This window comes from Sminthopsis crassicaudata, chromosome 1, assembly GCF_048593235.1.
Source record: "Sminthopsis crassicaudata isolate SCR6 chromosome 1, ASM4859323v1, whole genome shotgun sequence".
Lineage (NCBI taxonomy): Eukaryota > Metazoa > Chordata > Mammalia > Dasyuromorphia > Dasyuridae > Sminthopsis > Sminthopsis crassicaudata.
In genome coordinates, this window is record NC_133617.1 from 225,721,096 (window position 1) to 225,749,009 (window position 27,914).

General features: G+C 32.6%; 1 protein-coding gene across 5 annotated transcripts in view; it reads left to right on the forward strand.

Annotated features, from left to right (window-relative positions):
• L3MBTL4 (L3MBTL histone methyl-lysine binding protein 4) overlaps nt 1-27,914 on the forward strand; it is a 506,551-nt gene that overhangs the window by 69,512 nt on the left and 409,125 nt on the right. Inside the window, exon 1 of one of the 5 annotated variants that reach the window (XM_074275371.1) lies at nt 17,223-17,343. The exons of the other annotated variants lie outside the window; for them this stretch is intronic. The gene's annotated coding sequence lies outside the window, so the exon portion shown is untranslated. Of the gene's footprint in view, nt 1-17,222; nt 17,344-27,914 lie in introns of those variants that run through there. 5 annotated transcript variants of the gene reach the window in all.

A 27,914-nucleotide genomic window follows, 5' to 3' on the forward strand; every position in this document is an offset into this window, starting at 1 on the left:
CTCTTTGGACATAATCCAAATTGCTTTCCAGAATGGTTGGTTCAGTTCACAGCTCCACCAGCAGTGTCCGAATTTTCCCATATGCCCTCTAATATCAATCATTTTCATTTTTTTGGTCATAGTAATACCAATTTGATAGGTGTGAGGACACCTCAGAGTTGCTTTATTTTTGCATTTCTCTAATCAATAATTATTTAGAACATTTTGTTATTTAAATAGATATAGATAGACAGACAGATCGGTAGATAGTTAGCTAACTAGCTTTGATTCCCTTAATTGAAAACTGGCTGTTCATATCCCCTACCATTTTGTCAATTGGGGAATGACTTGTATTTTTATAAATTTGACTCAAAAGTATATATTTGAAAAATAAGGCCTTTATCAAAGATATTTATTGGAAATTCCTCTTCCTACCCACGCATTTCCTCCTTTTTAAATAATTTTGATAGCATTGGTTTGTTTGTTGAAAACTTTTTAAATTTTATATATTCAAAAATATCTTTTTTTTGCATTTCGCAATGCTCTTTTTTCTTTGATCTGAAAATTTTCCCTTTATCCATAAATCTGACAGATTTATTAATTATTTATTAATTTGCTTATGGCATCATCCTTTATGTGTAAATCATGTACCCATTTTGAGCTATCTTTGTATATAATGTGAGATATTGGTCTATACTTAATTTCTTCCACGCTCTTTTTATATTTTTTCAGCAGTTCTTGTTAAGTAATGAATTTTTGTTCCAAAAGCTTGGAATTTGGGGTTCATCATATATTAGATTACTATGGTCATTTACTATAATATAATTCGTATCTAATCTATTCCATGGATCCATCACTGTATTTCTTTGCCAGTACTAAATTTTTTTTTTTATAATTACTATTTTATGGAAATCTGGTATGATTAGAGTGCCTTCTTTTGCATTTTTTCCTCCGTTGACTTTCTTGATAGAGATTTTGTTCTTCCAGATGAATTTTGTTATTGGGTTTTTTCACTCTATAAAATAATTTTTCATAGTATGGCACTGATCAATTTAGATAGATAAGTTAATTTAATTAGAAGTGTCATACTTATTATATATATTGTATATTTTATTGTATGCTACCTATGAGTAATTAATATTTTTCCATTTAGATCTGTCATTATTTGTGTGAAAAGTTTTTTAGTGTTCATACAATTCCCGGGTTTCTCTTGGCAGTTTGACTCCCGAGTATTTTATATCGTTTATTGTTATTTTAAGTGGAATTTCTCTTTTTATCTCATGCTGCTGGACTTTGTTGGTAGTACATAGAAATGTTGATGCTTTATGTGGGGTTATTTAGTATCTTGCAATTTAGCTAAAGTTGTTAGTAAGAATTTACTCTCTTTTTTAAAGACTCAGAATATATTGAAGTGGAAAGCTATGCGGAAGCAAGTTATTATAATGTATTTCTTTTTAGTTCTGCAGTTTGTCAGTTCTTTTAATCTGAAGAATTTGAAGAAGAAACCTGTTGCCTTTGCATACACTTTCATTCAAGGCTTTAATGTTCAAATTATGGGATCTTGAAGTCATATTTAGCATGAGAAAAATCACTCACTTCCAAAGAGCATATAATTCTTTTAAAGATTTCATCTCAAGTTTTAACCTTTTACTTTTTCCTTCTTCATATATAAGTAATCAGGAGCATGCCAAAAATATGGAAAATCTAATAGTAATATTTAGAGTTAAGATTACTCCTGAGTATTGAGGACTTGAGGGATAATATTAAAAATTAGTTCATCATAACAATAATATTTATATAGTGTTTTAATGTTTATAAAGCACTTTAGGATTACCTTCTCTCATTCTCACAATATCTTTGGGAGGTAGATGCCTGAGACTAGAAACGAATGTAGGTTTTCTTCACTCCATGTCTATCTTTCTATTGTACCACTTTATCTTTCCGTTTTGAAAAGTTTATCCTTATCACAATTCTGTATTTAAAAATTCAGACAATTGTAGCCTGAATATTTGGGATTCTAAAATTAGCCCATCATTGTCTTTGTACTTTGTCACAGGGTTATATTATGTGTTATTTCAGCTTACTCATGTAAAATTAATATAATTAAAACTGATTTTAGACTTAATTTAACATCTATAAAATGTATTGAATTTTTGATTCAATAAAGTACTAGAATGCTGTAAAGCAAAATTATATAAACATCAGGTCTTTGGGGGACAGAGATGATTGTGAAATAATTCCTTCATCATCTAATCTTCCTTAAACATTCTTATATTAGAATGTCTATTTTTGTGTTCGGTATTGTATTTATGTGACAGAGAATTACCTTTTACGTGTCAAGTCATTATTAGTATGTCAAGTAATAGTTCTGTGTTATCAATTTCACTTAAATAATTATTAAACAGAAAGAGGAAAAAAGAGAAGACATAAAAATCTATACATTATTTTGAGTTTTTTCTCAATTCTCATATTTCTGGATAATTAAAAAATCAAAGAATGATCAGATTTGATTTTGTGATCTCAATTACAAAAACCTGTTTTAGTTGACTGTTTTGAAGTGAACAGAGTATCTTTGAATGTAAAAATAGTAAAATGCTCAATTCACAAGCTCTCAGCTTTTGGTTATAAAGAGTAAGATTCTAAATCTGAAATGCTGGGAATTAAGTTGTACAGTGAATTCAGTTGATTTATTTTGGGAAAGTCCTCCATAGAGTAATCTATAAAAGAACTTTTGGCGAATGATTTAGAAAATGGTTTGGATGATGGATTTTATCTATTTGAAATATAACCATCCTGATTAAAGCCTCTCTTTTAAAGGATCTTCTACATATGAGAAAACATTTTTGTATGATTTTCTAGCAAAGATTTATTTTTAGCCTGTTACAAGAATGATTTTTACCAAATCACAAGTAAATAATTGTCATAAGATTTCACTGATACCTGTCTTAAAAACTGAAATATTTTAAATTATTTTAGTTTTGAAAAGGCAATTTCTTCTTTTTTCTACATAATAGTATTTTTCCCCAAATACTAAAAAAGGTAATTTCAAAATGTGTTTAATTTTTAATGCTATGTTATGATTGCATGCTATTATTCTCAGCAGGTATGTGTATGTGTGATTTAATAAAAGTATAAAGTGCTGAACTAAGCTCTTACAGATAAAACATTCTTTAACCTGAAATCCTCTCAGAATCACCAGGGGGAACCCATTCTCAAGGTGTGGAGTAGCTAGTTTGGGAAATCAAAAAATCTCCTTAATGTTATGAATAAGAGACAACTCTAGAGCACCTCTCCCTCCTCTCCAACACTGTTACATTGGATTCTTAAAAACCTCAAGTGAGTTTTCTTACACAAACGATGGGAGAAAGACTTTATAAACTTGGATGAAAATTATAGGAAAAGTGGAAAGCAGAATGATGGATATTAATTTAGATCAGCTTGGTGGCTCCATATACATGCTGGCATCCTGCCCCAGTTGCCTGTTTATAAGTTTTTGGGCTGAGTAGTGTTGTAGGTATAGAGACAACTGAGCTAAAGATCCAGCAATGGCAAGCTTCTGCCTTTTGATTTTCTCTAGCAGTAGATCCTGAATTTAGTCTCATCTTTGTGCTACAGCACTCTGTGTTACGCTTTTCACTTTTGAGTGGAGCCCACTATTCTTCTTAGTTTCATCCTGAGTTCTTGCTCAGATTTCCACTTAATAAAAATTTGAGATTTAGAATGTTAAATTAGATCTTCAGAGCCATCTCTGATCTGTAATCATATTACTTATAATTTTAAGGAAATGCCAATTTTTCCCCTTATGCTTTCTGCTTTTAAAAAATAAGAGCAACAACAAACAGAATCATGTATCTTTTCAGCATCTATTGATATGATTGTGTGGTTTTTATAGTTTTTATCATAGTATTCTATAACTTTTGCTTTCCTTATATTGTATCAATCCTTCAATCTTGGTATAAATCAAAGTATATATTTTGGGGGGTTATATGTTATAGCTTCTTTTCATATTTTATTTAAAAACTTTACTTTGATTTTCATTATGCATATTGGTCTATGATTTTTTTTTTTGCTTTGTTTTGTCCTGGTTTAGATAATTTTAAAAATCAGCTTATCATATAAAGTATCTGGAAAAATTACTTTTTCTGTTTTTGCAAATACTTGATATTATAATGGTATCTTAAAAAACACATGATACAACAAATTTTTAAATCCATTAACTTTTGAGGTCATTTCTTTTGGTAATGAATTCATGGAAATGGGAATTTGCCCCCAGCATGCCCATAGTTTTTTGTTCTGTTAATATAGGAATTCTAGACAAATTTTAACATATTTTATTTGTTATCTGTTGATGTATAATTGAACAAAATGTTTTATACTTGGCATTTGTTTTTCCTTTGTTTTAAAAAAATCATAGTGCCTACTTTTAACTTCTTATAATTCATCTTTTATCTTTCAATTTTGCTATTGTATTCTTTGATTTTGAGAGTTTCTATTTTGATATCTAGTGGGACATGTCAGATTTATTGCTTCCTTTGTATTTTTTTTTTTTTTTGGTTGTGTACCTAATTCATCCTTCTGTGGATTTTTAAAAATTTGCATTGTGATTAGTGACAGATATATTTAGTATTTCTGCTTTTTTTATGTGTTGATGAGATTTTTATTCCATGGTGAGTCTTTGTTAGGGTATAAAACTTAACTGAAAAAATACACTTATTTTGATTTCAGGTTTTTAAATTTTTTTTCCTGAGGTAATTGGGGTCAGTTGACTTGCCCAGGTCACACAGCTAGGAATTGTTAAGTTTCTGAGGCCAGAGTTGAACTCAGGTCCTCCTGACTTCAGGGCTGATGCTTGATCCACTGCACTATCTAACTGCCCCTCTATTCAGGTCTTTAATTGGATTCTTGCTTATCTTTATTAATTTGTCTAGTCCTGAAGGGGATTCATAGAAATTTCCTAAATTTTAATTTTGTTTTGTAAGTCTCCCTGTGATTGGGTTAATTGTACCTTCAGGTATTTAGATTCTATGCCAATAAAAAATAGAAATGAGAATAGGCAAAAAGGAAACAAAATGACCAATTTTTGCAAATTATACCATGATCTATTTAACTCAAAAAAGTCAACTGAAATTGATTGGTAAAAGTGATGCATTAAGCATTGATATTATTTGAGTCCTTCTGGTAGCTTTAATTTATCTATTTTATCTATTTTAACCTTGTCTATTTTTATTGTTCTCTCGCTTAAAAATTGTGATTGCTACATATACTTGTTTGGGTGCACTTGAGGGACCAACTTGTGCCTCAAGTGCACAAGTTCTAGTCTAGCCTTTTATTTTTATTTGCTTGAATCTCTGTTTCAAACTCATTTCTTTTAAACATCCTTTCTGCTATCGTTTTATGGGTGAATTCAGTACTTTCAAATTCATGGTTATTATTTTAATTGTATATTTTTCTCTGTTTTCTTTCTATTTACTTGAACCTCCACAGTCTCCTTGTTCTTCATCCATGAAATACCTGCTAAACACAAGTTAACTTCCAAGTTTGTCCTGGGTCGTCTTCTCTTTCTGCCTTATACTCTCATCATCTCCCACAGGTTCAGTTGTCATTTCTGTGAAGATGATTCCCATTTTCATATATCTATCCCTAGTTTCTTCATCTCTAGGTCTGCATTATCAGCTGTGCTTTTGAAATCTTGAACTAGGTGTTCCTTTGGCTTCTCAGTCTTAGCAAATCCAAAACAGATCTTTCATTTCCTTATCTTTTTCCCTAGAATGTACCATATTCCAAACTTATTCGAATATTATGATAATATTATGATTATAATATCTATTATCATATATTATATAGTATATAATTATATATCTATGTACATAGATTATTATTATGATTATATAATCATAACTATATGATTATTATAGTTGATATATTATGTTGAGAACACTAACATCCATTTACCCAGAATTAGGATTCCTTAGTAACAAATTATGCCTAAGTTATTTTAAAAGAGGTTTTTGTGAATCTAGGGACTTTTATTTCAGTTTTTCTTGAAGTTTCCTATAAAAATATATATTGTACAACTGAATCAAAAGTATATTGCACAACTGAGTCATGCTATTTTGTGCTATAATTGGACTTTAATGATTTTTATCTTAAGTTTGGGAATACTTGATTCCTCATTTTCTTTCACCTCCCATTTCTAGTCCATTGTCACATCTAATTGTTTCTTCTATCTCTGCTTTTATGAATTCAATTGAAATATAATACATTTTTCCTTTGGCTCATTTTCTTAATTGTGGGATTATTTATTTCTTAGCAGGGAAAGAAAAAGACATATCACTGGATCCTGTTTCCTAATATATTCTGCTATTTTCAATTTTGAAGATGAATCCATTTTATTCACATATATGCTCATAAATAATATCGTGTCCATTTTAATTTTTTCTCTGCTTTTTGTTTCCTTTTTAAAAAAAGAAAGAGGGTTATGGGACATGCATATGTTTAAATAAGTGCTTTATGCAAACAGCTTTTGTTTCCCTGCTGTTCTTTTTCACTCAACTAGACCCCCTAGGCTTATAAATTTTCTTTTTTCTTTTTTCATCCTTATGATTTTCTATTTCTATTCTCTTCCTTCAATTTGTATTTTTTTAAAAAATGCAAACTTGGTTTAACATTAGGAAAACTGTAAGAATATTTACTCCTAATAACAAGAACAACAAAATCATGTGACTAGGCAGAAAAAGCTTATAATAAAATATAGTATCTATTTCTATTAAAAACACTAGGAAGCATAGAAATAAATAGACTCTTTCTTAATGATGGTAATTGGTATATATTTAAAATCAAGGGCCAACATTATTTGTAATGGAGTAAAACAAGAAGCCTTTTTAAATTAGACCAGGGTGTTAAAGTAAGGAAGTCCACTGTCAAAATTACCACTTGAATAATGCTAGAATTGGAAACTCTAGTAACAGGATCAAAAAGAAAAAAAAAACTTGATAGGCAAAGAAGAAACAAAATTATTACTTTTTCAAATGACATGAGGTATACTTGTAGAATATTAGAGAGTCACTGAAAATTAATTGGATCAAATTCTTAAACCAAAATCCTGGGAGATATAGAAAGAGATGTTACATTTAAAATATCCATAGATAATATAAAATGCTTAAAAGTCAGCTTACTATCATATACCCATGATGACTATGACTGCAATCAGTTAATAAACATTTATTAAACACCTACATGTGCCAGGCATTGTGTTAAGAAATGAGAATACAGATATAAAAAAGAATGATAATCTTTGCCCTGTAGGAGGAAGACAACATATAAAAGAAAACTGAAAAAGAATTAAAGGAACTTATAGTAACTATTAATATTAATAAAGACATACGTAAATAACATTTTACATATTGATTACTCATAGATAAAGTAACACAGTTTAATAAAATTAGAATATTAATTTATTCAGTGTCCCAACAAATTAAACTATCAAATTACTTTTAGACTTAGAAAAGAAATAAAATTCACCTAAAGGGACAAAAGGTGAAGAATTTCAAGGTAAATAAGGAAAAAAGGGGTAAGGCTGATTAGGAGTCCAAGATTTCAGACTCTTCAACAAACCAATAATTATTAAAACATATAATATTGGTTAAGAAACAAAGAGGTTGATTAGTAGAACAAATTAGGTATTCAACACACCAGAAAAAAAGTGCTGAGTGGCCTAATGTTTGATAGAACTAAACAACTAAACTAGTAGAGTAAAATTGCTTACCTTTGGACAAAAAATTTCTAGGAAAATTGGAAAATAGTTTGTAGGAAAACAAAAAGTAAATCCAAACAAACATCTCACATTGCTTAAGCTTCTATTGATAAGTGATGTGGCTCTATAAGGTGACATAAATAAATTAGAGGAAAAAGGAAGAAATTACCTGTCAGTGTCCTCTTTATATTTTTACTTTTGTAATGACAAAAGGTGGACGTGGAGGGAGATAATATATATGCTTTCTAATTGAAAAAAATAATTAAAATTTTAAAACTAAGTTAGAGATTTTATTTTTTTTATTAAAATTCTCTTAATAAATTTGGTCCAGTATTTTTACTTGGTGAAATTGTTTTTGTTCTTTGTCATGCTGTGTTTAAGTTTTATATCATTTACATATATCATAAGCATGACAATCATGCCTTAGATAAAATCTTTGCTAGGAGTGTTGAAAAACCCAGGGCCAAGCATTGATACTAGGACACTCATTTGGTGATCTTCCAAGTTGTGATGAGTCTGTTAATTATTTAGCATTTGAATCTAGAAATTCAGTTTTGAATCTATCTAAAACAACTAGCCAACAACTTTCCATCTTTTTTATATGGTTTTTAAAATTATGGAGGAGATGCAGTGGATGCTGTGTGAAGGGCCGGAAGTCAGAAAGACTCATCTTCCTGAGTTCAAATATGACCTCAGATCCTTCTAGCTGTGTGACTCTGGGCAAGATGCATGGCCCTCTGTCCCTCAGATCCTCATCTGTAAAATGAGCTGGAGAAGGAAATAGCAAGCCATCTTTTTCCTGAAAATCCTGCATGGGTCATTAAAAGTTCGATGTGACTGAAACGACCAAATAATAACCACAAACTGTCTATTATTTTCTTGCCCATCAGTTTAAAAAACCTGTCAAAAAAGGAAATGAACTTGGTAGGGTTTGATTTAATTTTGATCTTGACTCTTGTGATCCCTTTCTTTTCCAGATGTTCCTCAAGCATCTTTTATACAAAGTTGTAGAATTTTTCTAGGATCAATAGTCTGTGGACTTGAAAATCAGGATAATGTTTGTTAATCTCCAGTCCTCCAGTCCCTTCTTGTATTCAAAGAAGTTTAGTGAAGTAATAAAGACTAAGAAAGGGCAGATTTAAGGCTGAAAAAGGAACTGGAGTATATTAGAATAGATTATTTAAGATTTAGGATTATTGTATCAAAAATCTAAGATTTAAAGGGACCATCACAATCCAACTCCCTTCCCTCACTTTACTGAGGCCCAGAAAGTTAACTGGGATCCCACATAATGTAAAAGACCTGACAAGGATTCAGAGTCTGGTTCCATGTTCATCCAATTTCAGGTCTCCATGTTTATCCCTCTTTGTTTGCATTGTACCAGATTTTCATCCCAAAGCATGGATTTGGAATAGAATCATATGAGATCTGATATGTTGTGACTTTAACTGCCAGGAGGATAGGGCTTATTTTACCATAAATTTTTTTTACTATTCTGAAAGCCAATTTTGCTATAGCTAAACCCTATTCATTTCTCACCTCCCATCCTTCCCCCCCCTTTTTTTGTTAGCTCTTTGCTGGAACAGAGTTCAAAAGTTTTTTTTTTTAATTAAAAAATTATTTCTTTTTTATAGATTTTTTTTCAAAAGCTTTTTTCACAATATTTTTGGCATTGGAAAAATGCAACTAGGAAATAATAAAATAATTAAATTGTTGCTTTGGGATTGTTCTCCTCAAATGTTAACTGGATTCCCTCTAAAGGGAAAAAGAAACCTAACAGTTGAGAATAATATTGCTTTATGTAGTATTTATAAGTGCTAGACTTGGAATTTGAGATCTGATTCTTCCAATTTGGTTGTGTGACCATGGGCCAGTTATTAAATCTAAATTTTCCACCTGTAAAATGAGAATTATAGCTGCTTCTTCTGTCTAGGTTATTATCAAGAAAGTATTTGGATGTATACATATATTGTATTTAATTTATACTCTAACATATTTAACATGTATTGGCCAACCTGCCAAATGGGAGGGGGGGGAAGGAGGGGAAAAATGAGAACAAAAGGTTTGGCAGTTGTCAATGTTGTAAAATTACCCATGCATATATCTGGTAAATAAAAACTATTAAAATAAGAAAGTACTTGGTAAATTATAAGGAATATAGGTGTTAACTCTTTTTCAGTCTCACCAGAGAAATGAAAATATCGAAAATGTGCAATTAGGTTAATGTTCTATAAAGTCTGCCTTTTCATATACTCTGTGGCTGGATAACACATACATTTTCCTGTCTAAGCTTCACATTTTTAAGTGGACCTGAAGTGTAATAATGAGATTATATTTTGAACTTTGAAGCGTTAAACTGGTTTAGTTAGCCTAAAGGAGAAATGAGGGATTACTTCTATATTATTGCCTGTAAGTAAGAAGTTGTAGATTACATTGTCAAGAATACTTAATTGATTTATCTATCAAATGATCAAATGATAATACAAGAACCTTCTTTCTGTTCCTTTTTAGTTTGACTTTACTGATTTTCTGAAAAGTAGTTGAAGGAATTTGGATTATGTAGTATTTACAGTAAAGGCAGTTTCAAGTCAGATAACCAGTAATTGAAGGGGGAAAAAAGCTATCCTTCAACATGAACACCTAGGAATTAAAATACATTCTTGGCTTTAAAAATACATTTTTCATAGGAAAGATGCACAAATTAAATGAGACATCCAGCAGATACAGACAGCAAGATAAGATCTATTACCCAGGCAATATGGATTTTTGGTTGCTCTATCTATAAATCCACCATAGTTTTGGGGACAGAGTTCTACTTAAAAATAATGCTAACAAGTGTCACCATCTTCACCACATATATTCTGGGGATATTATTAAGAATAGTATGGAAAAATGTGAAATGCCAAAAGGGCTCTAAATTCTTAAAAAAGATAAACTTTCTTAATTAAATTCTGAGTGAGGAAATCATACCAAATTTAAGCCTCTCTGTTGCTTTTGATTTTGTTTACTATTCTCTCTTTCTGTATACTTTTCTTCTCAAGTGTTTTATATGGCTTGCTCCAGATTCTCCTTATCTGTCTGACTTCTTTCTCCTTTTGTTTCCTTAGCTGGTTTTGAGACATGCTATCCCCTATAATAGAAGTGTTTCTCAGAGTTCTGTCCCAGCCCCTCTGCACTTTTATTTCTGTAACCTCCTAAGTCAATGTGAGTTTAACTATAATTTGTCAGCATCTTTATCCCATCTCTCTTGAGCTTGTACATTTCTAACTGGATGTCTGAGACATCCCAACTTAAACTATCCTGCCCTGAATTCATTTTTCCCTCAGAAATTTTCAGAAAGCACAGCTTCTTGATCATGACATTCCCATTCTTAGTCATTCCAGTGATTCTTTGTTGCCTAGAGGATAAAAAATTAAACTTTTAGCTTTTAAATCCCTTGATTACATGGTCCCCAATGTATCTTTCCAGCTATGTGGGAAATTACTTCCCATTTCTATGGTTTGCCATCCATCCAAAATAACCTTTTTCTTGTTCGTCACAAGTAACATCCCATCTTCCATCTCTGTGACTTGGGGCTGGCCGTACTACATGCCAGAAACCTACCTTTTCTTCACTCTCACCCCATAACATAATATAATCCCTTTCAAAATGCACCATCTTCTACAAGAAACATTTTCTTATCATCCCAACTGGCTGGTGCCCTCCCTTCCAAATGGCCTTGTATTTAACTACTTTGTATTTATTTGTACTTATTGTTTTTATCTTGACCCTCTATATTTATATATTATTCTCATCTTCTTTATTTGTATTTAAGTTCTTTGTGAACAGGGATTTTTTTTTACTCTTGAATTCTCAGTGTCTAGCATTGCCTGGCATGTAGTAAATGCTATTTCATAAATATTTTTTGATTGAAAAAAGGTGGGAACTGAAGGGATACATGATCGCTACTTGGATGAGGGGGAACAGGTAAGTTTAAATAGGGAAATTCACATTCTGCAATGGATAAAGGGAAAGGCGAAGAATACTTTCAGTTGCTTAACAAGCAAGAAGTTTTGAGTATATGTAAGGGCAGTGACAGTGGCATGGTTTCTTTTTATTTTTTAATAGATTTTTTTTTCCAATTACATCTAAAGACAAGTTTTAACATTCATTTAAAATTTTGAGTTCTAGATTTTCTCCTCTCTCTCCCCTCCTCCCCAGGATGGCAAACAATTTGATTATAGTTTCTTTTCAAAAGTTTTTTTTTTCTTATACTGTTTGCTTTTCTAAGATGTGAATTGAAAGTTCTTACCCAGTGTATAAATGGCTTAGGATCTGAGTATTGGTCTGTGACTTAGAAGTTCAAATGATGACTTATTCCATGTAGAAATGGCTTAGGGTCTGGAGGATTGGTTAGGGTGATTCAGAGCTTGTATCACTGCTCACACAGAGGAGTCTGGTGCAGTTATTTTTGGTCTGATTTTTTTCCCTCTTGCTTATAAAAGAAGTCCAGATGATTCAGATGGCTTATCTTAGCAAGTAGGGCATCAAAGAAGCATCATCAGGGTGGAATTAAAAAAAATAGAGGTTAATAGTATCTATATCATGTTACGAAAAATATCCAGAATTAGAATGAATTGTTTTGTGTACTGTTAGCCAGTGGCAAAAGGTTGAGTAATTTTGTGATGGCTGGAATTCTAGTCTTTTGCTAACTTGGTATTTGATTATAGTTTTTTGGGGTTTTTTTTCCAGCTTCAAAAATGGAGATAACTAACCCAATCCAGTTCATAGACAGTAGGCTTAAGTAATAGAAATGTTTGTAGAGGAAAATCATAGTGTTTAGCATTATAATAGAGTGATTTAGGGGAAAGTGGGAACTGATATTTACCTTTGTTTAGCATTTCCAGTTTTTAAAAACAGATTCTACAAATTGGTTTATATCAGCTTGTAAACTATGGAAAGGAACAGATTATTTTCAAGTATTTTAGAAACATCTCTTTACATATAGTTGATAAGGTAATTAAGAATAACTTTGCACTGTTTTCCACTGAGTACACTCTTCTAGACTTCATCATACTCTTAGCAATCTTACCACCTGCAAGAGCGCATAAATCCTGAAAGTTCCCTTTCCCCTGAGAAGACCTCCCCCCCTTCACAATTAGAGAGGTGAATGCTAGAAAGTTCTTTCCAGATTCTCCTTTTAAAGAGGTTGGGGAACTATCTTTTCATATCCTACCTGGCTGCTCTTCTTTGGACTTCATCTTGGCTTTCTTTTCTTATCTCTTTCCCTCCAGGACCCTTCAACTGCTTAGCATGTGTTCCTCCATTAGATTGGGAACTTCTGGAGAGCTAGGAGATTTTTGCCTTTCTTTTTATTCCCAGGGCTTTGCACCTTGCCTGACAACACATAGTATGCACTTAAATGGTTTTTGAGGTAGGTTTCCTTTGTGTCCTGGTTATAATTTTCAATTAACAATAAGAAAAAAGAAAAAAGACCTTGGATTCTAAATCAGCCAGAAACATTTACTTTTTCTTTTTTTTTTTTTTTCCTTTTAGATAGCTAGGTGGTACAGTAACTAGAACACTTAGCTTTGACTCATACTTAGCATTTCAATTCCAGCTTCAGACACTGTTACTGTCAAGTTATTTAACTCTATTTGCCTCAGTTTCCTCATTTATAAAATGAGCTGGAGAAGAATATGGGCAAACTACTCCAGTATCTTTGTCAAGAAACCTCCAAATGGGGTCATGAAGTATTGAACATGATTGAAACAACAGTACAAAACAACAAAATGGTCATTGACTATTTGCAGATGTAGTGTGTAAGAACCTATACCAAAACTATTGCTATATTGCTTTTAGTTAAATGCAATTGTCAGTAACAAAATTCAATTTTAATTAAAATATGCTATTATGGTCCTCACAAATTAATATAGACTTTCCCCTTAATTTGTGAGATTCTGCTGTATTCTTAAATACACCAAAGACTTCATTTTTATTACCTTAAAAATATCAGTTCCTCTTTGCCTAACTTCCCCCTTGTATAAAGAAAAATGTGAAGGAAGGCTGTCAGGGTTTTATGCATGCATTCATTTTTATTTTTTTTTTTAAGGAATCTGTCTGATCATGATGTTATGAAAGACATTTTGAGTGACTAAAGAGAAATGAATTATTAAACAACTTGCAGAGTACCTGCTTAATATGTTTCATACTGAAATCAAGCGCCAAATATTCCTAATATTTATTGTGCTTTTTGTTTAATCACATCTGCTTAAACTGAAGCCTTCTTGGCTCATCAGGCATGATACTGACTCAGGGTAACAGGAATGCTTATCACAAATAATGAATAGAATATACATGTAATTACTATTACTCTAATATGCATATCCCTTTCTACTTTAATCATCTTCCTTTGAAATCTGATATTTTAGAGCCACCTCATACACAGTTAATTATGTTGTTGTTTTGTTCTTCTGTTATGGGCTAGATCAGTGGCAGAAAGCCTGGATGGTTTCCGTTATTAGCATCATTTTTCAGCTGTGTGTTTGGAAGAGGAAGAGGCCATGGAGCCGAATGTGTCCATTGTGACTGGTGATGGATTGCACTCATTGCTTGTAGTCTCTTGCTTTCAGTATGTTTAATATATTGATCTGCTATGCTTTAATTCATTTGATTCATTCCCAAATTCAGAAAAAGCACCTAATTGTTAATGACTTCTTTAACTAGTAAATATTTGTATCACCTCTAGATAATATTCTGATTTCCTTCAAGAGTAGCTTCAATTTAGTGTGACTGGAGAAAGAAAATATATTTGACATAATTGTCCTGTTTATGCTTTGATCTATGAGAGGTGACATGCATTACTGTAAATTGTTGCTCTATTATACCTTTTGGAGGGGAATGGAAGAAGAATTTTAAGGAAGTTTTTGCTTGACATTTTTTTCCAGTAAAGCTTAAATGATTTTTCCTTTTTAAAAATGCCCCTTAGCACTTAATTAAAATCAGTTTCTAGTTATTTTAGAATATTTGAATAGGAAATTCTCTTCCAGTTGTTGCTTCCATATTTCCATTCACTATTTTAACATAGACACTCTTTGCATTGCTGGATTTTTTTGTATTTTATTGAATAAGAAATATTTGCTTCCTTGTAACCTGCTACCCATTGGTCTTAAATAACATTTCTTTACTTTAATTGAAACATCTTTATTCATGTCCTTTCTAAAGTAATCTGGCCTCTGGCCCCTTTACTAGAGAAGTGGTTGCCCACTTTTAGACAGATTGTTAAGTTTCAGTGTCTACCTTAATCTGAAGCTTAAAAAAATGGAATATGGTATTTTTTATTAGAATCTGTATTTTTCACCATAGAAAAGCACAATGTACTGTTTATTCCCCTTAATCTGGATTTTATTCTGTTAAATTATCTTGAGTCTATATTAGGACTTAAGCCACGACATTTGTCAGGAAGATTTGGATTCCAATGCTGACATGTACAAGCTATATGACTGACCCTGGGCAAATAACTTCTTTACTTTTCAATGCGCTAGGAAATGCTAAACCAAGAAATTGTGGAGAAGATGCCAAGCTGCATTGGTAGAAGGCTTTTCCTCACATAGGAGTTTCCCATACTCATAAAATCACAGGTCTAGTCTCTAGCCTAAATTTTGTCATAGTCTTGGTTCACTTTTACTTTGGAACTAGTGTAAAACATCCTATCTATAACATCCTATCTATACAAATGACAGTTAAGCCAGGTGTGTTCTATCATATCTTTAAAAATTCAATTTTTAAACCTAGATAGACTTTATATTTTATCTCTGTTAAATTTAATTTGGATTTGACCTTGTGAAAAAATTTTGAATCCTAATTGTTTTCCAAAAGATTAGCTGTCTCTTTTAAGTTTGTCATCTTCAAAATTCATAGATATGTCTTCTCTACCAGCATAAATTAATCAATGAGGACTGACTGTACAAATAAAAAAGTGAAATAGCCCTGCCCTTATGAAGTTTATAATCTATTGGGTGACAAAAACATGCCTATTATCTATCTATCTATCTATCTATCTATCTATCTATCTATCTATCTATCTATACATAAATATGTACTTATGTATTTATATACACATATAGTATATAAAGTATATAAAGACAATGTAATCTAGGAGAGAGATAGTGAGGCACTAACAGCTAGGTGGATCATGAAAAGCTTTATATAGAAAATGGTATTTTAATTGAGTCTTGAAGGGAATTAGCCATTTTAAGAAAAAAAGGTAAAAATGGATCACAGGTGTAGTAGACATTCTGTTGAAAAAGAGGGAGATGGTAGGTGGAGTGTCATATATAAAGAACTAAAAAAAGGCCATGTAACTTTCATGGGAGGGGATAGGAAAATAGAGAGGATAATGTGTAATGATACTATAAAGGTAAGTTGGGACCAGGTATGAAAAACAAAGAAAAGCAGAGGAATTTTAAGTATGCAGGTGATGGCTACTGGAATTTATTGAAAAGAATAATGACATTAGCCAATCTCCAAGTAAGGGAGGGAGGGAACATTTTGGGAGTTCAGTGGAGTATGGTTTTGGAGAGGGAGACTGGTTGGTAGGCTTTTGCAATAAATAATTCAGAGAGAATCCAAATTATGATGTGACTGTGAGAGTGGAAAGAAAAAGATGAATTTGAGATCTTGTAGATATAGAAACAGGATCCTGGATATTTACAGAGAAGGAGTCAGGAAAAGATAAAATAAAGGAAAATTTAAGGAGAAACAATGCTTTCAGTATCCAGGGGAGAGGGAAAGGGAAGCAGTAGAACTTAAGCTGATATATGGAGTTTTCCTTGGGTAACTTGAGATTCATTTCCCTATTGATAATATTTGAAGGGAGAAAAGAGTCAGAATTCTTTTCCTGATCTTTTTGTTAACTGTGACATAATTCCTGGAATCATGGAACTTCTTACAGTCTGGTGTCTGCTATAATATTATTCTGAAAATCATAGATCCAAGGCTTGGGAGACAATCATGGAAAAGAGAGAAAAAAGTTATACCCAGCCTAGCCTTCTTTGTTAACAAAATAGATACTTAATAGATGTTTGTGGAAGTGAAGGCTGTTTTTATGATGTCCTTAACATTTTTCTACATATGTCTCAAATGATCTTGGATTTTAGCTTCTCTGTCTTGCTTATTATAATTCTGTTTCCTTTTGTATATTATTTTTGGTTGTATGTTCTTCCTTCCAAACCTCTACTTGACCTTTGAAAATGAAGATCTTATTACAAACTTCTTGCCATAGTTTCTGAGGATATTCCTCATTTTTTCCTTAGGGATATTATATATGGATATACCGTTAGAATTTATTTTTAAAGCCTCTCATCCATCCTCACTCTGATTCCCTTTTAGATTTCTGATGTCTAGAGTTTATGCTCTGAGACATAGTTTCTTTCCAGGAATTTAAATACGTGATTTTTTTTCCCTTCCAAAAGTTTCTGTCATTTTCATCACTCAAATGTTCATTGTTGGGTAGATTTCAGAATTCTGACAGTTTCATTGCTTTTTCCCTTTTACCAATGGTGGGGAAAGACTTGGAGTTAAGAAAACAGTTCAGAGCCTGCCTCAGATACTCGGCAGTTGTGTAATCTCAGGTAAGTCATTTAATGTTCTTAACCTTAATTTTCTCATCTGTTAAGCAGGTATAAGAATAGCACCCAAATGAACAGGGTTGTTGTGAGGATCAAAAGATCTATATAAAACCTTGCAAATCTTAATAATAAGCTTTACCTAATGCTAGACCAATGGAATAGAGAATAATGTGAGGATAATATAAAGTTTTGAATAATTCAGTCAATTATCAAGCTTTTATTAAGTGCTTTACTGTGTTATATGCCAGTGCCAGGAATACATAAACTAAAAGGAAATGCTCATTGTTCTCGATGATTTTAGATTTTTTGGTGGGAAACAACACATACATGCATAATTTCAGGAGAACTAGCATTTGGGGGAAAAAGAATATCCATTTGTAGAAAGTGATACTTAAGTTTAAGTTTGGCAAAAACAGATTCAAAAAGGCAGAGGTGACAAGAGAATGAATCCCAGGTATGGTAGGCAGTCTGTTTAAAGGAACAATGATGGTTTGATGGAATGTCTTGTGTGAAGAGCAGCAAGAAGGTCAGTGAGCCTGAAGCTTAAAGCAAATAAAAGAAAATCATGTATAATAAGCTTGGAGCTTGGGGTTTTTTGTTTTCATGTTTTTTCTGGCAGTGATTTGTTAATTCTTTCAAATGGCATTTCATTTTTCATGTTTAGAAGTTAGAAGTAGTTCATTATAAAAAATGTGTGTGTGTGTATGTTCCTTTGGTAGACTTATGATCGTTAGGTTGTCTCTGCACATCCTGTCTTCAAGTTCAGTTTGTTTTGCTTGCATAGTGAGCATATTTTCTTTTAATGTCATTGGTTTTTGCTTCTCATTTTTTAGTTGTCCTTCATTTCAGTGTATAGTATTTTGCATTCCTAAACTGTTCTCTCCTTTGTTTCTTTGGTGAGGCTTGGCATTGGAGATTCAAGTTTTTCCTCTTCTGTTTGTTATTTTGCTGTTGAGGACATAATTTTTTCTTTCATAACTCTCATTTCTTTTTTAAAATCACTCAGGAACAGTATGTTGTGATTCTGTGTCCTCAAATTCCACAGAGTCTTCTGTCTCATCAAGTATAGGAACATTATCCTTTATTTTGTAGTGATTATTCATAGATGCCTGAACTCATTATATTTACAGGACATATTTCATTCTGATATTACTGTTTTTCCTGTGGATTTATTTATGTTCAAAGTCTTTTGAGTTTTCTTCCTGAAATCTTTGGTACTTTTCCATGTTTCCCCCCCACCCCTCAATTTGTTTTCTTATCACTCACTTTCTGACTCCCTCCCTCTCTGATTATGGTTTCCTTGGGGACTGGATCTCAGAGTCCCCTGCCATTCAAGGGAATTCATATCCCCAGTCTTGGTCTCTGCCCTAACTCACAGTTAAGTGTTAGGAATGGTCCCAGCTGAATGTTGGATGGTTCTTAGGTTTAGTAGAATGCTCCACAGCCTACCACATGCATAGTGCTCTGTCCTGGAGGGTGATTTCACTCCCTCTGTTCCTCAGTTCTCAAGGCTGGCCCAGGCAATTCAGAGCCTGCTTTCCCTAGTACTAGCAGATCAGACTTTGTAGCTTTAGTGTTCTGGGTTGCAGCCTCCAGCAGCCTTGAATTGGGGCTTTATAGCACTGGAAAAAGGGACAGGGGATGTGGGTGCATCAAGTAGGCTTAATGTGTAGGTTAAGTGCAGCCTTGTTTTTGATAGTATGGGAGGTGAGGGAGGTTTGTTGAGCACCTCAGAGTTACTGAGTATAGGTTCCTGGGTTTTTTTTTTTTAACCTTCTTTTGTATTTTGAGTGTCCTAGACCATGGATATGTCTGAAGTTACTTTATCTTTGGTAATATGCTTTGTTTTGGAGAAGTTGTGGGGATTTTTGGCTTTGTGATTGAGAAAACCCTAAAACAAACTTGAAAAGGTAGATGAGTTAGTTTATGAAGAGCTTTAACTGGCTTTAATTGAATACTTGGGGATAATAATGGACCACAGGAGTTTTTCAAGTAGATATATGCCACGGTCCAATCTGTGTCATCTTGAGAGCTGTGTAAAAGATATTTTGGAGTGGGAAGACAAACACTTTTTTTTGATGGAAACCTAATTTGTAATTGTCTCTTAAATCTGGTTTTATATTAATTTGTCCTTTTGAGTAGGTTCGATGTATTGAAGATTTCTTTTTAAGGCTTCACTCAAAAAGAAACCTGTTTTGTTTAGTTTCTTTGTATATATTCCTGAAAATAGCCATTCTTTGTTGAGAATAGAGTGTTTCAATCAAGTGATTCATATTTGGAATGTTATTAGTTTAATTGACTGAGAGTATGGGCTAAGTATTTTTGTAATAAAAGTTTTCTTGCATAGGGAAGAAATATAGGGAAATTAAAGTGTCAGCAAAGTAAGTTGTGATGTAATAGTGCGTCTATAGACATTGAACAGCATGATAATTACTCAGATGCTTTCCTGGGGAGATTTCTGGCTGAATGTTTTCAGAATAAGGGATTTTGTCATGAATCAAATGCTCCTCTTTTGATTATAAGACAATCCAAGTCTCTCCATGGGTCACAATTAAGATACTATCTTTTGTTTTTATGCCACCTACTTTTTCTACTGTATTTTTCCCCACATTTCATCCCAGAGAATTCTCCCTTATATGAAAGAATACAAAAAGATGGAGGAAAATTTTTGGCAAAATCATTCAACATATTGATAAAGAGTGATACTCATTATAAACAGTGTTTCAAACCCAGGATTCCTCACTTCTATAAAGAAACAAATGGAAATGTATTCTCATTTTCCTTCCTTGGGACCCAACTTGACTATTGTAATTTTGTAGCATTCAGTTTTTATTGTGGGGTGGTAATTGTCTTTATGTATAATATTTGCCTTGCTCTATTTACTTTACTTTGTATCAGTTGATGCTTTTCTGTATTTAATAATTTCATTGTTTCTTACAGCACATATATTCCATTACATTCATGTGCTCCCTCATTAGGTTGCAATTTCTTTGAGGACAGGGACATTGGAGAATTTAATATAAAGAACTTTTTCAAGATATCCTCTTTATCCTAGCTCCATTAATTTGTCATGTGATTATTTGATTTGATCAAGTTGATTTTGTGGCATCGAGATTAACTATTTTGTATTTTATAATTGCTTCTGTTCCTTACTTGCTTAAGAATTCATTCCTCTGCCATATTTGTGAAAGGTATATGACGTATTTCTGATAAAATGGGGATGTTAAGGTATACATTTTTTCCACATAGGTAGCCTTTGCAAAAAGAGATCATATAAGGCACAGAGAATTGCAAATAAATATAAAAAAAGCAGTAATAGACTACAATGCAATAAAAATAGTGTTCAATCCTGGGAGCACAAAGAAAAGGCTTATATCTAAATTGTACTTGCTAATGAAATTCTAAGTAGTAAGTGGGCCAAAGAATAAATCATAAAAATAATAATGTCATGTGTAATGTCCAGGCTAGCTTTCTGGAGGTCCTTGGGACCAGCCTTGGTCTCAGCAGAATAATCACCACAAGAATAGTCAGGAATAAAGTCCAAAGTCTTTATTATCTCTTCACAACTAATCTCCTCCTGAGGCTGGGCTAGCTTTCTGGGGGACTTTCAGATGGACCTTGATCTTAGTGGAGAAGTGAAGGAGACAGGACAGCCACCACTAGGGCCTTTATCTTTGAATCTGGCTTCCAGTCCTCTGTCTTCTCTATCTCAGAGTCTGTCTTCCTCCCAGATCTCTTAGCTCTTATGTACTCCATTATAAGTACATCATCACAGGTGTCAATCTTGTAGAATAGGTGTCAACTTGTAGAACTATACTAAGTACTAAGTACATGTAACCCAGAGAATCATTATCTTAATTCTATTGAGTTAATATCTTGTTGTAGGATTAAGTCAATCATATTGATCCTTAAGTATACCTTTTCAGAGTTCCTGCCCTCTACAGTCATGAAAGACAATGATAATGAAACAGTATGCCAAAATTTCTAGTATGTAGTTAAAGCAGTCCTCTGAGGAAATTCTTATATGCTTATTGGAATAGAAAAATAGGGAATTAATGAATTGTATGTGCAATTAAAAGTAGACCAATAAATGCACAAAAGAAGAAATCTTGAAAATTAAAAAAAATAGATAAATTGGAAATAAAATTGATTATAAAGTTAATAATTCTTCAGCCAGGCTTTTTGAAGAGATCACTTAAATTTTAAACTTTAGTCAATCTTATTAAAAAGGAGAAAAGAGAAAATAAAATTAACTAAACAAAAATGATTAAGGTGAAATCATAACAGACAAGAAATCATACTCCTGATATGAGATAAATATAGTCCTAGTACTTAAACTGAGAAAAGGTAAAGCAAAGAAAAACAATTCTAAACCAATGTCATTAGTGAATAACATTTCAGAATGTTAACTTCTTTGGACCTTAGTTTCTTCACTTGTAAAAGAGGGATAATACTGTTTGTATTAGTTAAATCACAGACTTGTTTTAAACAAAAAAACTTTGTAAACTGATATGAATATTAATTATTTTATCAATCATGGAAAGGGCCTTTTTGGAGAAAAACAGTAAAGATGATTATATGTGTGGGTATAGTGGTTTGTTCAGCTTAGGGACTGAACTTTTCTATTTCTAGTTTGAATTTATTGCTCTCTCAAAAATCCCATTGAAGTTTCTAACCATGCTGGTCCTCAGGGAGACCCTAAAGCTTTTGTCTGCATTTACTGACTGCTCCTGAAAGCTGTAGGCATCTAGGCAGGTGTGAGTCTAAGTTTTAGTTGTTAAGAGTTTTTAATCTCTTTTTTGATGCTACTTGAGCCTTTACTGTCTAAGCATGACTGGTCATGCAAGAGCAGTCAGAGTCAAGCCTCTCCTGTATTTTTTTCTTCTCTGTGTGTTTGTTCTCTGTTAGACTCCCTCAGCAAGTGCCCTTTAAATCTATAATGGGTACAGACAGCTCCTTTTGGGATCTGCCGCCTTGTTCCTCGCAGCCTTCCTGTTTTCCTTTAATAATATATGTTTTAAAACTGTAGTGGGGATTTATTTCTCTCCCTTGGGTTGGCCTTCTTGGCCCTTTGAATAGTCTTATTGGCTTCCTGTGCACAGAGATTCACATTATCACCAAATGTCAGAGTTGGAGGTAACTTCAGGGGCTACCTAGTCCCACCCATTGCTCCTACCATATGTTTGTTAAATATTTATCCAGAAGTGGTTATACAGCCTGGTTCTCTTTTGGATAGTTCTAAAAAGTTGTACTTTATGCCAAGCCTTAATGGGCCTTGTGACTTCCACCTTTTCTCCTGATTATATTATAGGGCTAAAAGGAACAAGTCCATCCCTCTGCTACACAATGGTCCCTTAAACGTTTGAACACATCTATTATTTACACCTTTGAATCTTCTCCATGCTAAACATCTTAAGTTCATTCAAATGGCACTGAAATGACAGGATTGCATTATCTTGAGTTCTTCACTTCACTAACTGGTGGTATACTTTATTATTGGTTGTCTGGAATTTGTGATGGTTATCACATTTATCAGAGGTTTTATGCATTTCAAAGTAGATTATCTTTATAATGATGTTTCTTAAGTTGATTTTGTGTTTCTGCTCATTTCCTTCTGTATTACTTCATATGACTAAACAGATTTCTCTATGACCATTCCACTTAATATTTTTAAGAGCACAATAAATTTAGATAATCAAAGAGCTGATATACATTTTTGTACCTTTAATTCTTTTACTTCTTTCTTTGATCTAATTAAAGAACTAGTCATGGTATCTTTGGGTCAGTGAGTTTACATAATTAGACAAATTTCTGGACACAATTCCAAATTGCTTTTCAAATATCTGGGCAAATTTATACTTCTACTAGAAGTGAATTAATATGTTTCATTTCCCAAAGAAGTTAATCCCCAAACTCTCAAAATAACAACAAAAAGTGGGTGAGGGTGTGAATAGCTACATCATACAGTGGACAGAGCCCTCCTTGGATCAGAAAAACCTGAGTTCAAATGTGGCTCAGATACCTATTATCTCTATGATCCTGAGCAAGTCATTTAACCTCAATTGCCTCCATTAAAAAAATTAATCCATAACATTTATTAAATGCCTACTGTATATCAGATATTATGCTATTCTCTGGGGACATAAAGGAAGGTAAAAAAACACACACTTTATCTCAAAGATTTCTCAATCTAATGATAGCATGTTAAGTAACTATGTATATGAGCAAGCTATACACAATACAAATGGGAAGTCATTAGAGAGAAGGTATTAAGAGTTAAGAACTGGGAAAGGCTCAGTCTAGAAGATGGTATTTTAATCAGGACTTGAAGGAAGCCAAGGAAATGAAGTGATATGGATAAAAAGATTCCAGGCATGGAGGTCAATCACTCAAAATACCCAGAGCCAAGATCTCAAAAATTTGCCATTTTCCCCTTTTTGGTGAATTTTGCAGTCTGATGAATATGAAGTGGAAGTTTGGAAATAATTTGTATTTCTATACTTAATAATTATTTGGAACTTCTTTTTCATATGGCTTCTGATAGCTTAGATTTCTTCCTTTGAAAGCTGTCCATTTCCTTTGATTGTTTGTAATTTGAAAGAATGGCTATTATTCTTATAATTTTATTTAATTTTTTAAAAATTGTTTTATTTTTCTTCTTTACATGTATATTAACTTTTCAAATATACATTTATTTATTAATCATGTTGGGAGAAAAAAAACTCAGAACAAGAGGGAAAAGCCATAAAAGAGGGGGGAAAAAAACAGAAAAAAGTGAACATAATGTGTTGATTTACATTCATCTTCATACTTCTCTTTCTGGATGCAGATGATGTTTTCTATCCAAAGTTTATGGGGATTGCCTCATTGAACTACTGAGAAGAATTAAATCTTTCATAGTTGATCATTGTACAATCTTGCTGTTACTATGTACAATGTATTCCTAGTTCTGCTTGTTTCGCTTAGCATCAGTTCATGTAAATCTCTCCAGGGCCTTATAAAATTCTTCATCATTTTTTATAGAACAAGAATATTCCATTACTTTCATACACAACAATTTAATCAGCCATTTTCTTCCTTCCTTCCTTCCTTCCTTCCTTCCTTCCTTCCTTCCTTCCTTCCTTCCTTCCTTCCTTCCTTCCTTCCTTCCTTCCTTCCTTCCTTCCTTCCTTCCTCCCTCCCTCCCTCCCACCCTCCCTCCCTCCCTCTCTCCCTCCCTCCCTCCCTCCCTCCCCCTCTCTCTCTTTCTCTCTTTCTCTCTTTCTCTCTCTCTCTCTCTCTCTCTCTCTCTCTCTCTTCTTCTTTCTTTCTTTCTTTCTTTCTTTCTTTCTTTCTTTCTTTCTTTCTTTCTTTCTTTCTTTCTTTCTTTCTTTCTTTCTTTCTTTCTTTCTTTCTTTCTTTCTCTTTCTTTCTTTTTCTTTCTTTTTCTTTCTTTTTCTTTCTTTCTTTTTCTTTCATGAACTTTGCCAGTCTAATGAGTATGAAGTAGAAATTTGGAAATATTCATTTGTATTCTACACTTAATAGTTATTTGGAGATTCTTTTTATATGACTTCTGATAGCTTAGATTTCTTTCTTTGACAATTGTGCATTTCCTTTGTTTGTCATTTGAAAGAATGGCTCTTATTTGTATAGATTTCAACCAGTTTCTACATATATTGAACACAGCTCTTTAGAATCTTCTTTGAATATTGTGAGGCTAGTCCTGAGATAAGAAGCATACATGATCTATTCCCGGACTCACGTTTGAAAACTTTCCAGCTTATGAAGAGTTTACAGCCCGGTGTGAGAGCCTTATAGCATGCAGGTGCTCTTCCTCACTACAAGGAGGTATTGGAGGGAGGGGAGAAGATGCTGCAAATGGACTCACTGATCAAGTCCCTTAATTAAGATGTTATATGGTCAATTGTTCCTGTGAACTCTGAAGCCTGTTTGTTAAGTAGACCTGCTTTCTTTTTCAGTCTCCTGCTAATTGGGTGTCCAGTAATTACAAATTGATTCTGAAATCCCTTCTCTGTCTTTGGCACCAGATAAACAGAGGCTGCTTGGAGGCAGAGGAGGTCAAGGAGCAACTTCTCTCTTTTACCTGGAAATAGATGCAGTTCATCTCGACTTGTATGTCAACTAAGTAGGGAAGCTTGGATCTGAGGCTGGGTTCCTAGTCTGCCAGAATTGGGCTTTGTTTTTCATTTGGGGCACACCTTATTTCTTATTGATTGGGTTTCTTAGACTATTTTTCCATATTAGAAAGTAATGAACATGAACTTCCTTGTATCCAATTCATTTTTCAGTTGTTACTATTCATTATTTTATTTAAAATAATCATTTTAATTTATTATTCTTTATTTTTAATATTAATTAAAATTTTTGAGTCATGGATTTTTTTCCCTCTAATCCTTCTCCCTCCCATTAAGAGGGGAAGCAATATGATACCAATTATACATGTGAAATCATAAAAACGTATTTCTAAATCAGTCATGTTGCCAAAAAAAGGGCAGGGGAAATAAAGTGAAAAAAATTATACTTAAGTCTGCACTCAGAATTCATCAATTCTCCTGGAGATAGATAACATTTTTCATCCTTGTGTCTACTTCAACCATTTGTTTCTGTCTGCTCTCTTCATTTTGGTGTTGCTCACAGAGCTTAATAATTCTTTCACAACTCGTCTCCCAGCATATTCAAAGTTGTCAGTTAAGTTCTTGCTCACAGCAACTGTATTTTATTTGTTTTTTCCCCCAGAAACAAAACATTTAAAAATAATGTTTTCTGGGGAGGAAACAAATAACTAGTGTATGATTTTCTTTATAAATGGTACCAAAAAGAATCACTGTTAATTGAAAATAAATTTTAAAGTGGCATTTCCTTCAGATAAACTTCAATGTAAGAAGCTGTATAGCATGATGGATAGAACATTAACCTCTAGGTCAGAAAACCCTGGGTTCAAATGCCTGCTTTGGATATATCCTGAGCCCATGAGCTCATCCAACTTTTCAGTGTCCTGGGCAACTCTTGCAGACTGTAATTTGACAAATGGTTCTTGATCCCACTGAGAGTTCCCTATGTCAGTGAATACAGGCCTAGTTTTTTTTTTTTTGTTTGTTTTGTTTTTGTTTTTGTTTTTTTTTTTTTTTTTTTTTTTTTTTTTTTTCAAAAGAAACTTCATTGAATTTTTTTTTTCTAAAGTCACTGGATAATCAAGCATAACTTTTTGGAGATAATTTGACTTTGACTTTACTTTTCAAAGTTTTGGTCATGTTCTTTTGTCACCAGCTTGATTTGAAAATTTGTAATGAACAAGATGGGGAAGAAAAAGTTTCAAATATTTTTTCTATATGAGATTTCTACTGTATTAGTGAATGTTTCTCTTAGAAATAATGAACATTTGATTTTTAGTAACTGTGAATTTATAGGTTTTGTTACATTTTTGGTTGTAGATATTCAAGGTAAATATCCTTTAACAATTTTTTTTAACACTATCATTTATTAGAAAATGTTAACTCTTCATTTTTTTGCATCATTCCTTTCCTCATTCTCTTGTTTCTACCTTGAATGTTCTCTTCCCCCTCCCCCCATTTACTTCTAAACCTCTATCTAAATTTTGATCAGGCTTCAAGATCCAGCTCAAATACCATGTCATATCAAGAGTTTATTCTGATCGATTACAATCTAAACTGATACCATCTTTATTTGTGCTCCTATGGTACTTGGCTAGTACCAAAGCAAACAGTTTATCCTTTCATTGTTTCTTGCCTATTTCCTATGTTTTGATTATTTCAACACATTCTTCAGAAGCAGTAATTTCTTCTATTACTTTTGTTTTATGGCCACATAAATCCTCAATAAATACTTGGTTATGCTTAAGAAGTAATAGCATTAATTATTTCAAGTTATACTCATGTGGCTAATATTTTTAAAAAGGTGTTTTCATCTTGTTATTTTTCTTCTTTAAAACTATATTTAACGTTTTATTGGTGCCTTTTAACAATGTCAGTCATTTCTCACTGTTCCCTCTCCTAAATCTTCTCTTGTAAGAAAGTAAAATAGTTAATCAAAATTGACCTTCAAAATGCCTATGTCTGATTCATATGTCACATTCTATTCCTGTAGCCTTTACCTACAGGAATGAAATTCAATTAAATTCACTGAGTACTCATTAGATTGCTGTTTTGTAAGAGGCACGGTGATAGACAATGGTCATACAAGATAAAATAGGCCTTGACCCCAAGGAACTTATGTTCTCATATGTTATATCATTTATTCTCCTGATATAAGATTGGTCTTTGCATTTTTTTCTGACTAACCTGACTTTTAATGCTGTTTTCATTCACATTAGAGTTAGTATACATTTTGTCCCCAGGCTTTGCTATCCCAATTTTGCATCATTTCATGAGAGTCCTAAATTTTCTAGAATTGCTCCTATTCATCATTTCTTATGGTACAAAATAAATCCTATTTCCATGAATTAACATTTAAATAACTCTTGTCAGCCATTATCAGTGTTGGATACCCACTTTGTTCCTGTTTTTTTTTTTTTTTTTTTTTTTTTTTTTTTGTTTTGTTTTGTTTTGTTTTGT